Source organism: Trachypithecus francoisi, unplaced genomic scaffold (assembly GCF_009764315.1).
Source record: "Trachypithecus francoisi isolate TF-2019V2 unplaced genomic scaffold, Tfra_2.0 Lachesis_group7, whole genome shotgun sequence".
Taxonomy (NCBI): domain Eukaryota; kingdom Metazoa; phylum Chordata; class Mammalia; order Primates; family Cercopithecidae; genus Trachypithecus; species Trachypithecus francoisi.
The window spans coordinates 41,489,084-41,502,485 of NW_022681472.1; the positions used below are offsets into that span (position 1 = coordinate 41,489,084).

General features: G+C 35.7%; 1 long non-coding RNA gene across 2 annotated transcripts in view; it reads right to left on the minus strand.

Moving 5' to 3' along the window:
• LOC117079358 overlaps positions 1–13,402 on the minus strand; it is a 45,968-nt gene that overhangs the window by 14,307 nt on the left and 18,259 nt on the right. The window contains exons 1-2 of one of the 2 annotated variants that reach the window (XR_004435386.1): positions 3,683–3,721; positions 2,621–2,904 (exon numbers count right to left, since the gene is read on the minus strand). The exons of the other annotated variant lie outside the window; for it this stretch is intronic. This is a non-coding gene — a long non-coding RNA (uncharacterized LOC117079358). Of the gene's footprint in view, positions 1–2,620; positions 2,905–3,682; positions 3,722–13,402 lie in introns of those variants that run through there. 2 annotated transcript variants of the gene reach the window in all.

Below are 13,402 nucleotides of genomic sequence, written 5' to 3' on the forward strand. Positions count from 1 at the left end.
TACCCATTTTGTTTTCCTCAATAAGTTATATTTCTGGCCTCATACTGCCCAGTTCATTTAATGATTGTTGCCTCTAGCAACAATTTCCACTAGAAATATTTTTAGTAACTGGTGGCATCTATCAATTACATTTCTTAGAATGTAGAGTTTAAATGGACAGTAATTCTGTGATTAACGAGAAATGAGTCAGAAGACCCCAATAAGCATTACTGGAAATGAGCACTCCTGGCTGTCTTTGTGTTACATGTGTTACATGGAAGAATATACTGAGATTCCCATTCACTGGAATCTGCAGCTCCGTGGTCCTGGACCAGGGGCACTGATGTCGGAGGTAGGAGACCTGAGGCATCATCTTCCCTTCACTGCTGACTAGCTTTAAAACCTCTCATTCATGTCTCTTCATATGGACTCGGTTATCTCAGGTATAAATGTAAACTAAAAATGTCTGAAGGATACCATATTAGTCTCGAATATTTTAAGATCTCCGATAATTCTAAAATCTAGGATTTCTTTTATTTATTTGAAATCCAGAAAGTACATACTAGAATTTTATTCAAAAAAGCAAATTTGGAGATATGTCCTAGATCTAGCACATATATATTCTAACATACATTTCTGTTTCTGCACCTAAAGTTGTCATACATTTTTATTTATGTTCCCTCGCTCTTCCTGGAATGTTTCATCTTCCACTCTTCTCCATTTTTATTCAGACCTTCCCCATTCTTCCTGATGATGTCCTGCCTACCAGTCCTCATGTAGTCACAATGCATCTCAAAGCCAACGAGTACTGATTACAATTTATTCTATGATATCAAATAAGCAGTGTGTCGTTGACTCTTTCTGTTATACCAAATATGCAGTGTGTCCCTAATTCTAACATGCATTTCTTATTTTAGTATCTCTCAAATCAGGATGTATCTTAACAATAGACGACATATTGCAAATATAACTAACTGCTTTTCTCCTTAAGTGGCACAAAAAGTAAGAGTATATATCATAATTTCTGGCATCTTGCAGTCAATGGAAATTAGTCTTACTAGTATTTGAAATGCTACCTTATTCACTAGACAGATCTTGTCTGTATATTTTACTTCTTCAACTTATATACGAGAACATAATTTTTATATTTTCATATTCCTGAACTCCATATTAATAATGTTTTAGAAATTCATCAAGAATTTGATTAACAATTACAGAACTACCATGACTCAAGGAACTAGAGTCTAGACTTCTGAAGAAAGACTCAATTATAATGTCTTTATTGAGGTAGAGATATGGATCAATGTATTTTAAGAATTTTCAGTGAGGATTAAATTAAAAGAATTCATTTATTCTTTATCACTAAGATATAACTAGATGTTTTTCTTTTTCTCATCATTTTTCAGGCTTTCTCAGAATCTTAAGGATGATAAGAATCTCTAACAGTGTTTTGGACTTCCATTTATCTGCACAGAACTTTATGCTAACCTGAGGCAAAAAATAAGACAAATTTCTAAAAATATTTTCTCTATAACTGACTTTTTTTTTTTTGTCATAGTGAGATTTTATTCTGAGATATCCTCCACGAGATGGTGGAAGTGTTGATGTTCACTGAGTTTATAGCACTGTGTAAACTGCCCATCTCTCAACCAAATAAAGTCTACAATTAACAATGCAGAAATAGCACTAAACATTCATTTTCTTAGGATCTGGGCAATAATGGCATACCTCTAAAATCCCTACTTAAATGTATATCAAATAAATTTTAGAATCCAATATTAATTTTCAAAATCACACAGAGGCCAGGCACAGTGGCTGGTGCCTGTAATCCCAGTATTTTGGGAGGCTGAGGTGGGCGGATCACCTGAGCTCAGGAGTTTGAGACGAGCCTGGCCAGACCCCATTTCTACTAGAAAAAAAAAAAACACAAAAATTCGCTGAGCGTGGTGGCACACGTCTCTAATCCTAATTACTTAGGAGGTCGAGGCATGAGAATCGCTTGAACCCAGGAAGCGGAGGTTGCAGTGAGCCAAGATGGAGCCACTGCACTCCAGCCTGGGTGACAAAGTGGGACTCCATCTCAAAAACTAAAAGTAAAAAATAAAAATAAATCACACAGAACTGCATTTTTCTTATGATTATTGCTGCCTCTAGCCTGACAGAATACAGCACTGTGTTTTACCTCTCTTCTGGGCCCAAAAAAAGATTAATTTTATAAACAATTGTTAAGCATTGGCCACATGTGAGTACTCTGCCAGCACAGTGAAAATGCAAAAATAAATTACCTTCAAGAGACCTACAGTCTAAAACAGATGTACAAGAATGGGACCCCATCTACCTCCTGAGAACATCACAGTTGTTTGGGAGCGGTGTCACGGGAAACCCTTTTTAAGCATAAATGTTTATATTGAGGCTGTGATGGGGAAGACATTATAGAAAACAGTATTTCATCTCCTTTACCTTAGGCAACAAAATAGCATAGATACCTTTAAAGGAACAAGTGCTAGAAGAAACAAAGATATTAAAAAATCAATATCCATGTGGGGCTAAAGGCAAGTTTTTACAGATCAGAAATAGACGAATTTTCTGAGCTCAGAAAAACAAGGCACCCAGGCATCAAGTTCCAAGAAAAAGAACTCACTTGAGAACTCTGAGAAATGTGTTAAAAGAGTTGCAATCTGCTCTCTCCTTCATACGGTCACAGAGATGCAGGAGGAGAATGTACATTTTTGACACAAAGACTCTGCAGGCACGTCACAGACCAACTCTGGCTGGGCAAGATCTAACTGCTATCTCTGGGTGCAGGCGTCAGACGACCAGGCCGGTTACAACACCAGGGCACCTTCTGAACAGCTGGGACTGACAACACAGAGGGTTTCCAGGACACACACTTTTTTCTTTGGAAATGTTTAACTCAGGTACAGACTAATGAAAAGGAAATACACCTTGGAGTCATAAATAGTTTTAGAATGAGAGCTAGTTGTGTAAATAATCTCGTTTTGTTTTGGAAATTGTACATGTGAATACTAGCTACAAGGATAAGTAAAGTCAAATACATTCTGTATTACAGAATCTAGAAAAATTTGGGCTGCAAAGATGTCCAGTGAGATACAATAACATTAAGAAATTAGGTTAAAAACAAGTAAATAAAAATATTGGTCATTTTAGAATTGCTATAAAGTTTATTTTAGTTCATCTACTAACCAAACTATGTTATCCTGAGTGTGTAAACTGGGTAAAGAAAATGAACCAATTTGGGAGTTAACTGCCTAAATTGTGATTTTATTTAAAATGTTTCTCTTTTTAAAAATTCTTTGATTAAAAAAATTTATGTAGCAATATAGCTACATTAATGCAATAACAGTTTCACAGGTGCAAACATAAGTTAAACTTATCAAACTGTACATTTTATACTCAAGTATACGTTAATAAATCTGCTAAAATATCTATGTAGGTATCTATGACGTTATACTAATACAATGAGACAACATAGCGGGTGCATAATGTTAAGGGATAATATTTTATATATTTTAGAGAGAGACTGATACTAATACCTTTTTCTGAGACAGGGTCTCACTCTGTTGCCCAGGCTAGAGTACAGTAGTGTGATCATGGCTTACAGAAGCCTTAACTTCCCCAGCTCAGGTGATCCTCCCACCTCAGCCTCCTCAGTAGCTTGGACTATAGGCATGTGCCAACATACCTGTCTAATTTTTGTGTTTTTGCAGCGACAGGATTTCACCATGTTGCCCAGGCTGGTCTCACACTCCTGAGTTCAAGCAATCCACCCACCTTGACCTCCCAAAGTTCTGGAATTACAGATGTGAGATGCTGTGCCCGGCCATTAATCATATATTTAAATCCATTTATTCAGGTACCCTTTCCTTCAGAAGTAGGAGAATTTATTGAATCAGCTGTGATGAAAGGGTAATAACATTAAATGATCAGTCAAATTAGGGACAACTGTAATCCTGGTGAATAATGAAAATAACATTTTAGCTGCAATTGCTGTATATTTGTAAATATTGCAAATATGTATCTTGCTACATATGGGTAGAAAATGCTTTGGCAGAAGTCAAAACCTGTAGATTAGAGAAGAAAATAATCTTCCTCCAAAAAACAGATACAATAAGTGTAAGCATGGCACTTTATTTAAATCTTACCATATTTAATTCCAGCTCCCACATGTATTGGCTATCTGATAGTTGTGGGAAGAAAAATTTCTCTTAAATTATGAAAGTTTAATTTGTTACTTTCAATGACTTTTTGTTGAAGAGATTAGGGAAATTCTTAGACTCCCTCTCTTCTGACTTAATTTCCATAAGATCTTTTAGAATAGATAAACTCGAGAAGAAAAGACCAGAGGAAAGAATGTATACATATAGTGTCATTCTAACAGGAAGTGGCATTTGGCTATGAAGAACTGTCTTTGCTGGAACTCTCCATCCTTTTGAAGTTTTGAATGTCATAAACCAGACACTGGATAACCCAGTGTAACTAAGAGGGAATATACATATAAACAGTTAATACGTCTGTTTGAAATTTTGGACTGAACAAGAGATAAAAATAAAGCAGGAAAAAAGAATGAGAGTACCAGTGGGGGAAAACCACTCACTTCTGATTTTATGCACACACAAATACATATACATATATAAACAAAAATAGCACTTATCATGTGGTTTGATAGGCAGAAAAAGCAACCGTGAAAATATATATTTTATCTAAAAAGTTTGCAAAGACTCTCAAGGTCCCGCCTTCTTGCCTTGTCAAATTTTGTGTAAAGGCTCAGTGAGACCACATTTGCTGAGGATACTTCCTTGACAGCTGAGTAATAGAGTGTATTGGCAATGCCAAGACTTAATGGCCTTCAGTGAATAGTGCATACGCTGACATTTGGCAGATTTAGGGCTGTGGTTATGTAAAGGGTGGGCGCAATATTATAGATTGGCCCCTCCTTAAATAGTCATAGTCCAAGAGAATAAAGGCAATGCAAACTCTTAATAGCAATGTCTTTTAGTCTATAAAACTAGTTAAGAGTACAAATGGTTTCATTTAAAAATCAATATCAAAACACTTAATCCTAGCATGTGTAAAGATGAAAGAAGTACTATTCTACTACAGTATCATATAATTAAAATAACTGAGACATACTGTGGCTTGTAGTTTTCATGAAGAGTCCCTTGCTCCCCCCATCATGAAATGACATTTAAAAAAAAAAATAATGTAGGCCAGGAGTGGTGGCTCATGCCTGTAATCCCAACACTTTGGGAGGCCGACGCAGGCAAATGGCTTGAGGCCAGGAGTTCAAGACCAGCCTGGGTAACATGGCAAAACCATGTCTCTACTAAAAATATAAAAATTAGGCGGGCATGGTAGTGCATGCCTATAGTCCCAGCTACTGGGGAGGTTGAGGCATGGGAATCACTTGAACCTGGGAAGCAGACATTGCAGTGAGCCAAGATCCCGCCATATTGCACTCCATCCTGGGTGACAGAGTGAGATTCTGTCTCAAAAAAAAAAAAAAAACACCCAAAATAATAACATGTATGGGCAAAGTAGTTTGTGAAAATGACAGATAAGGACACATACATAATAAGTTTAAAAATGATTGTGGATGATGACTACTCTAGCAGAAAGATGCAACAATCATGTTCTTTGAAGAATTAGTTTTAAACTTGTCTTCAACTTGGGGATTATTACTAATCATGGTGGATTATCCCAGTTTTGTTTTTTTTTTTTTTGTCTCTCTTCATATACTTGGCAACTTGATTCCATCATAGGAAGAAGTATGAGATGAAATTCAAGTCAAGCAATTTTTTAACCTAAGATGTAAGTTGGTAGGAAACTAGTACTTTAATTTGAGTGTCAATTATTGGTTATTATCTGAAGAGTCGTTAAACTGAGGTGAAGCCAAGTATTGTCTCTGCAGAATCAGACCTATTCACTCCAAATTATTACTTCTTGCTTAATAATTATGTAACTTTGGGTCAATTGCTCAATTTTGCTACATTTCGTTTTTTCATTGGTATAATATAAGAAGAATGCCTATTATAGAATTTTTGTGAGAATTAATATAGATAATATTTTCAAAACACCATCCCTGCCATATGTACCTACAACTCAGGGTATTCACAGTTAGCTTTGCATTAGAAGCGGGTTGGTTTGCAACTGCATGGAGTGCAGTTTTCTTACCAACAACCATCAGGGTTGGTAAGAGAAGATTGTTGTACTGAAAAATAATATGAGGTAGCTAGAACTAGAAGGAATATTCAAAAGTCTGACAATCCTCACCAACCATCCCTGGGAAATGGAATCCCTAGGAATCAGAGATGATTTGTCTTCCTAAAATGAGAATTCATTCAATATTAAAGTCTAAGAGTTCAAGAGAAAAAAAGCTTCAAAACAGAACCACTCCTCTTCCCACTGTTCCTCTCCCAGGCCCCAGTGCTTTCTACCACTATAGTTTAGTGTGCATTTTCCAGAATTATATGTACCTCGAATCATATAATGTGTACCCTTTTTTAGTGGGGTGCAGACCCTGCAGACCTACCCAGAGTCTTTCCCCAACTGCCACCAGATATTTAAAATTCCATTTTCAGTACATTATCCCTTGCAGTGGTTCTTAACCTTAGCTATGCCACAAATCCCCTCAAGACTGATAAATTCTGTGAGCCATCTTCCCAGAAAAATAAATGAACTGGTATCCATTCCCACAAAATGTGGCACATAATTTTAGGATATTCAGAGGAGAGATTTTGCCTTACCTGAAAGCTTTTGTAGCTGTCAAATACATAATAAGACTGAAGATCTATCACAATGAAGCTAGAAAGGCAAGAGCAACCCAAGGCTCTGCAGAGCTGGGGGTTTATATTTTGGATGTTGACTAGAAGGATTATATTACTCCCTAGATTTTTTTTCTGTTTCTTTTTAGGGAGTACTAAACACAATGGAACCAACTTTTATCTTTTCTGTAATAGAAAAGGTTTTTTTTTTTTCTTAATTTCTGTACCTGGTTTGTGTGTGTTTTGAGGGAGAAGCACTCTTGTTTTGCTTTTCTGCTTCTTTTTCTTTTTTTCTTTTTTTTCATTAGAGACAGGATCTCACTCTGTCACCCAGGTTGGAGAGCAGTGCCATTATCATAGGTCACTGTAACCCCAAACTCTTGGGCTCAAGTGATCGTCCAACTCAGCCTCCCAATATGCTGAGATTACAAGGTGTGAGCCACTGTGCCCAGCCCTGGGTTGCTTTTGAGCACAGAAGCTGGCTTTGAATTAGCTTTGACTTTTAACTAAAATTCTGAGTTTTTAATACTCCTTTTTCTCTCATTCAGAATTTTTTTTACCCATTAAAAAAAACTAAGAAATTGTGAGGGCAATTTGGCGCTTACATCATTTTCAGTAGGTGAATTATACAGCCTTATTTCAATCATACTACTTAAACATATTGCTTAGAGGGTTAACTAGCTAGGGCTTGGCCTAGATCATTGACTCCAGAAATGCTCCTTATAACTATGGTCCAGGAGTACAATGTAAAGATGACATGTTAATATGATATTAATGTACACACGTTAATGTGTGTATATTATATATATGTGTGTATGTATATTATATATAATATAAAGATGAGCTCACCCAACCATTTATAGGCATAAAGTATCTTGTAAAATGATCTCCATCCATATCCACATGCAAAATAACCTATCAGATTAAAACATTAGCTTATATGTCTCAAAACATTTCTCTGAAGAAATCATTTTATGCCTAGATGAAAACATTTTTTTTTCTATTTTCTCTTTAGCAATGCTCTCTCAACACTGTTTATCAAAGGAACTAATATGAAAGGAAAGACATTGCTTTGAAGGGAAGATGGATGGATCCCCTAGTAAACTACAGCTTGATGTGCAATTTCCTAAAGTTCAAATGCCTGAAAAAGGAAATGAAAGAAACTCAGCTCTTGAGAAAGCTTTAATACCAGCTTTGATCTCAATTATAGAGTTATTTACGAAAAGTGCATGTTTACAACTAATAATAAATTAGGATCAAAAGCTTCTAGAGGCTATACTATGGAGTGCTTAAGAAAAAGTTGAGTAAGGAGTAATGAATGGCTTTGTACTGTTAATTTGAAGGAATTATCTTCTCTTTAAAATAGCTGCCAAGATCGTGAAGATTGACATGTCACAGGAAATTAAAACAAATGGTTTCTAGTCCTGTATGTCTTGGTGGGTAAACAATAGGGTAGAGCCCTTATCTGGGAAGCTGTGGGCTGGACTCCACCTCTAACTGTGTGCAACCATTAAAGGTGCAACCTTAGGCAAGTTTATTTAACTCTCCGGACCTCTAATTACCTACTCCTAAAGTGCATGAGAAGAACTAGTTATTCTCTGAAATTCTTCCTGTCTCCAGTGGCCTGTTCCTTAGTTCCTGTTAACTGAGCATACTCACACTCTAATAAATACATGTAAAATCTTACCCCTTATAGAGATAGTTTTTTTTTAATGAATAATCAGTTTTAAATTGAAATCATAGGCTACTCATTCAATGGACATTGTTGGGATTCAGTGCAGAGAAAGCATAAAAGATGAACTTCCAGTCAACTTTCAGTATTTGCATAAACACGACACAATTGTAGGTTATCAAGAAATAGTTTTTATCAGACTAAAATGTTCTAATGAATGATTTCATAGTCTTTTGGCTGTTTTATTAAATTCAGTGAATAAATCATTTCTTAATCTCTAGGTAATAATGAAAAAACATCTCAGAATAGTATAGAACAGCAAAAGGAATTGAAAGACAATGCTGAGTATGATAGATGATCGATAGATAGGTAGGTAGATAGATAGATAACTATTGATAGAGAGAGAGACAGATAAGACATATAGATAGAATCCACAAGGTAGAAAATGTCTCCTGTGGATACTGGAGAGTAGCTACCTATCTCAGGGGGGAAAAAAAAGGCAAACCCATGAATAAGCTGACAGCTTTGACTAACAAGATATCTTAGTTGCTGGGTTAAAATATGAGACTTGTGTTCAGACTACAGTATCTTTCATTTTTATGAGAGAACCTTTTTTTTTGGGAAAGCATATGTCATGTTCAGACAATCTGGAAATGAATATTCTTATTCCTACCCCAATCTCATTTTCTTTTCTAGTTTTTTTTTTTCCCCGTTCTTTGCAACTCACAGGGATAAAGCAGGCAGAGTAGGAGGTAAAGGAAGAGTATTCATGCCAATATGGCTCTTTGAGTCATTACCCTGCAGATGAGTTCCTCCAAGCATTAAAGGAGTGAGTCAGATCCTCCCTTTGCCATTCAGGGTCCCTGAAGTACGTCTGAAGGAAAATAACAGGTCATCTAGTCTTTTTCCGATTTGAAGCTGTTGAATTGCCACTGTTGTACTCTTTCCATATATGAGTATCAACTGTAATATTTTTTAGCAAATAAATTTTTTCAAATGGCTCAATTTTTTATTCAAATAATTTCTTTAAAAATGATATTTTATTAACCAGTTTAATGTATCAAAAATAGAGTTAAATAAAAATATGTAGAAGGATTTCAATAATATCATATTATCTATTCAATTACCACTAAATACCGTTGCCTACTAAACTGCTCTTTGGATCCCTACTCTCTCTTTGTTAACAGGATTAGTAAGATAATAAAGCCTTATTAATTTGAAGCTGAGACACCTTTCCTTGACATGATCAGAAGGAATGAAAGATAATCGAGGAGAAATAATTTTTTCACTTTATGATTTAAGATTATGCAATGCCCTGTCTACAAATTATTAATAATCTTTCCATACAAAGCAGAGGTTAAAAACAAAATGGGAATAGGGTGTCTGTTGCTGATAGTGTACAAAGGAAAAAATACATTTGTTCTACCCAACTCATACATTTTAGATTGATACATTTGAAAGCGATCTAGTCCTCCTCTTTACGCTGCATTCACTCTTGCTTCTGTAGTGAACAACTCAAGTGTATTTAAAAAGAAAGAAGAGAAAAAGAAGAAAAACCCAAATCTTTGTCTTTAATGTAAATTTTATAATTTGGTTTTGGAGAGAGAGTAACCACATGAACAACAGAGAACAAAACAATCTTAAAGCAAGTTGCTTAAGTGTCAGACAGCATAGTAATAGCTGACTTTTGTTGTCTTTTAATAATAATATTACCGACAAAGCGTTTATTATGGGTGAGACATGACATTAAGTACTTTACAAACATTATCTCATTTAATCTTTCTGCTAATCCAGTGAGGTACGAACATCATTATTCCCGTTTTTGGATGGAGAAACCGAAGTTCGAAAAGAAAAAGAAACAAGCTCAAGACAACACAATGGTAATGGGAAGACAGAATTCAAATCCAGCCTATCTCAGTTCTTATTATTTATTGGATAAGAAATGGAGTCCAAAGGGGTGAGCCAGGAGAATTTAACTAACTTGCATTTCATTTTAATTTGTGTTCTGACTACTACAATTTTTTTTCTGTATAGAAACAGTAGCACATCCTCAAATCCTCCACTTAGATCACAGTTTTAACCCCTGTCTATTGGCAGAATGAAAGAGCTTCTCCGGAGCCCCAGCTCCAGTGGAGAATATGTTATGTGGGTGGAGCAAGTGCAGTGCCCAGTGCTTACAGGGTTATCAAAAAGGATTGTGTAAAAATCCTTTAATCTGCCACAACTGGAACACAGGCTACAAAATCAGCCCAGACTCTTAGTTTTAAAAACGAAACCATGACCACTACATGAACTATTCACCAGCCTGTGTTGGAAAGGCAGCAAAAGCCTATTGCTCTTAAGTATTGCCATGGAGCAGAGCATAAACTGTTGTTTCAAAATCTCAAGCTCGCACTGAAGTGTGACTCAAAATCAAAGGGCAAATTCAAATTAAAATCATGGACTGGGATAAGATGAAGGGAATGTTATCAATGAATGTTATGAACTCCTGGGGAGAAAGTTCAATTTGCTGTGCAGAGGGCTATAGCTGGAATGTAGCAAAGCTAAATCCCCATCCCCAGCTGGAATATTCAGACACGGGGCTGCTATGTTTTTGGAGCTCCAGCAGGTGTTGTCTGGAGTTTGACCAAAACAAGAGTAGCCCAGCTGCCAGGGAACTGAATTACACCTGAAGACTTTCTAGGCATAAATGACTGTTCTTTGCATTCTCTCCACCTCCTCTCCTCCAATCGTGTCCAACTTTCTAAATTCATATCATGTAAGAATCCTTGTATTTAACAGCAATTAAAAGCAATATTAAGATGGAATGCCAATCAATATTAATATTCAACCTCTGTCAATCAGCTTAACCTGTTTTCTAGGCTAATTTTTAGCCAGGAAAAATTAATTGGTTTTAGAAATTAAAGTCCAAATAAGTCACAACTGTTTTCATGCTTAGAAAATGTATCTATCCATTTATTTAAGGGACTTACATAAAACTACTGAAGCTACAGCAAGCCCTCAGGACTAACAGAATATTCCTGCAGCTCCTATGCTTGCCCAAACTTGGCTGCTGAAAGGATATCACATGAAGCTAAAACAGCTGGGATGTCTATGCCTTAGAAACTTCCTTTAAACTTTCATGTTGTGATTTAACATCCTTTTACAATTATTCTTTAAAATCACTTATAGTTACTTAGTGATTGATCAGCAAAAATCAGTAATTTCATGTCTGGTGTAAGAGGAGCTGTCTCCCAGAATCAGTTTTCTACTTTCTTCAATGTACAGAGCCAGATTCAGCAACTCGGGCTGTCAATATAGAGAAACAGCTGGGGAGTTTTTTAAAATATGAGTGCAGAACCCTTTCCAGACAAATTAAATCAGAACCTTTGGAGACAAGGTCCTGACTTTAGTGACTTTATAGGTTTCCAGATGATTCAAATATACAGGCAGAGTTGAGAAAAGTTAGTTTAGGTTGTGAAGGCCTATGCATGAAAAGTAACACATTGCAATGGCTTAAAAATGGGAAAGATAATGCTATATATTTTGCACATGGGCAGAAAGTGTATATACGCACACATACATAAACACGTGTATGTGTTTAATACACAATACGTCAAAGGCTTGGTCAAATTCTCTGTAACAAATTTTGTGTAGGTTCCTATTCCGTTATTTTAAAAGAGAGGAAATTATTGGTTTGGGAAGCGAAGAAGACAAAATTAATTTTAGTTAAAAAATTGATTCAAAGGGCAAGCTTATCCTCATAATTATTTTTTAATGTTTCATTCTGGGAAGACTACTAGATATCACAATAGTTTTTATGTTGTAGGTAGAAACTTAATTAAACAGCACTCTCACATATTCAGAATCTGCTTAAAAACAATTAATTTCTTTGTATACATTTTTTTTTAATTTAGTAGCCTGGATCCAAGCATTATTGAACTCTTGCAACAATAATTAAGCAACAAACTTTAGTAATTATTCAAATACCTTGGAACTAATGATAATTGTTCTTTTTAAGCTTTCGGAGCTCCCAAGCTGGAAAGAATATATGTAATTGGCTAAAATACTTAAAAGGCTCTGGAGGAATTCTTCTAATGAAAAGCAAGATGGGAGACTTGCATCTATTGAATGGCTATCTTGTGTCAGACATTGTGTTAGGCACATTATCTCACTGAGTCCTAAACTAATCCCTGTAGAACAGGGGTCAGCAAACTATGGCCAATGGGCCAAATTTCCCTTTTGTAAATAGTTTTATCGTTACATAGTCACACTCATTCATTTACCTGTCATCTGTGGCTTCTTCTTGCTAAAAAGCAAGGTTTAGTAATTGCAACAGGGATCATATTGTCAGGCCCTTCACAGAAAAAGGTTACTAATCCTATTATAGAACATTTATGATTATCTGTTTTTTGATGAAGGAATCAACGTTAAATTCAAAAGCGCCAAAGCATTAATTTTTCTTCAGAAACTGCTGTTGACTGAGAAAATGGCCTCAAGAAGTGAACTAGCTTGAGAAATATCATGCTAATGATTAAGTAACTAATATTATATACAACTTGAATGTTCCTATAGTTTTGAAACAACAGACAATTTCCCTTGCATTCAGATATCATATGAGTTTCTCATTGCTTCCTGCATGAAATAGAATCAGGAAATAAAGATGTCATTTATTGAGTTTGGATAAATGAACTAGAGCTGACATCTATGAATACAACATTTATTTTTATTTTTATTTTTATTCATTTATTTATTGAGATGGAATCTCGCTCTGTTTCCCAAGCTGCAGTGCAGTGGCATGATCTCTGCTCACTGCAACCTCCACCTCCCAGGTTCAAGCAATTCTCCTGCCTCAGCCTCCTGAGTAGCTGGGACTACAGGTGTGTGCCACCACGCCCAGCTAGTTTTGTATGAATAAAACATTTATAATTTAGTCATGAAAATACTCCATTACTTGAAATGTGGATATATGTCAAGAGACAGAAAATAA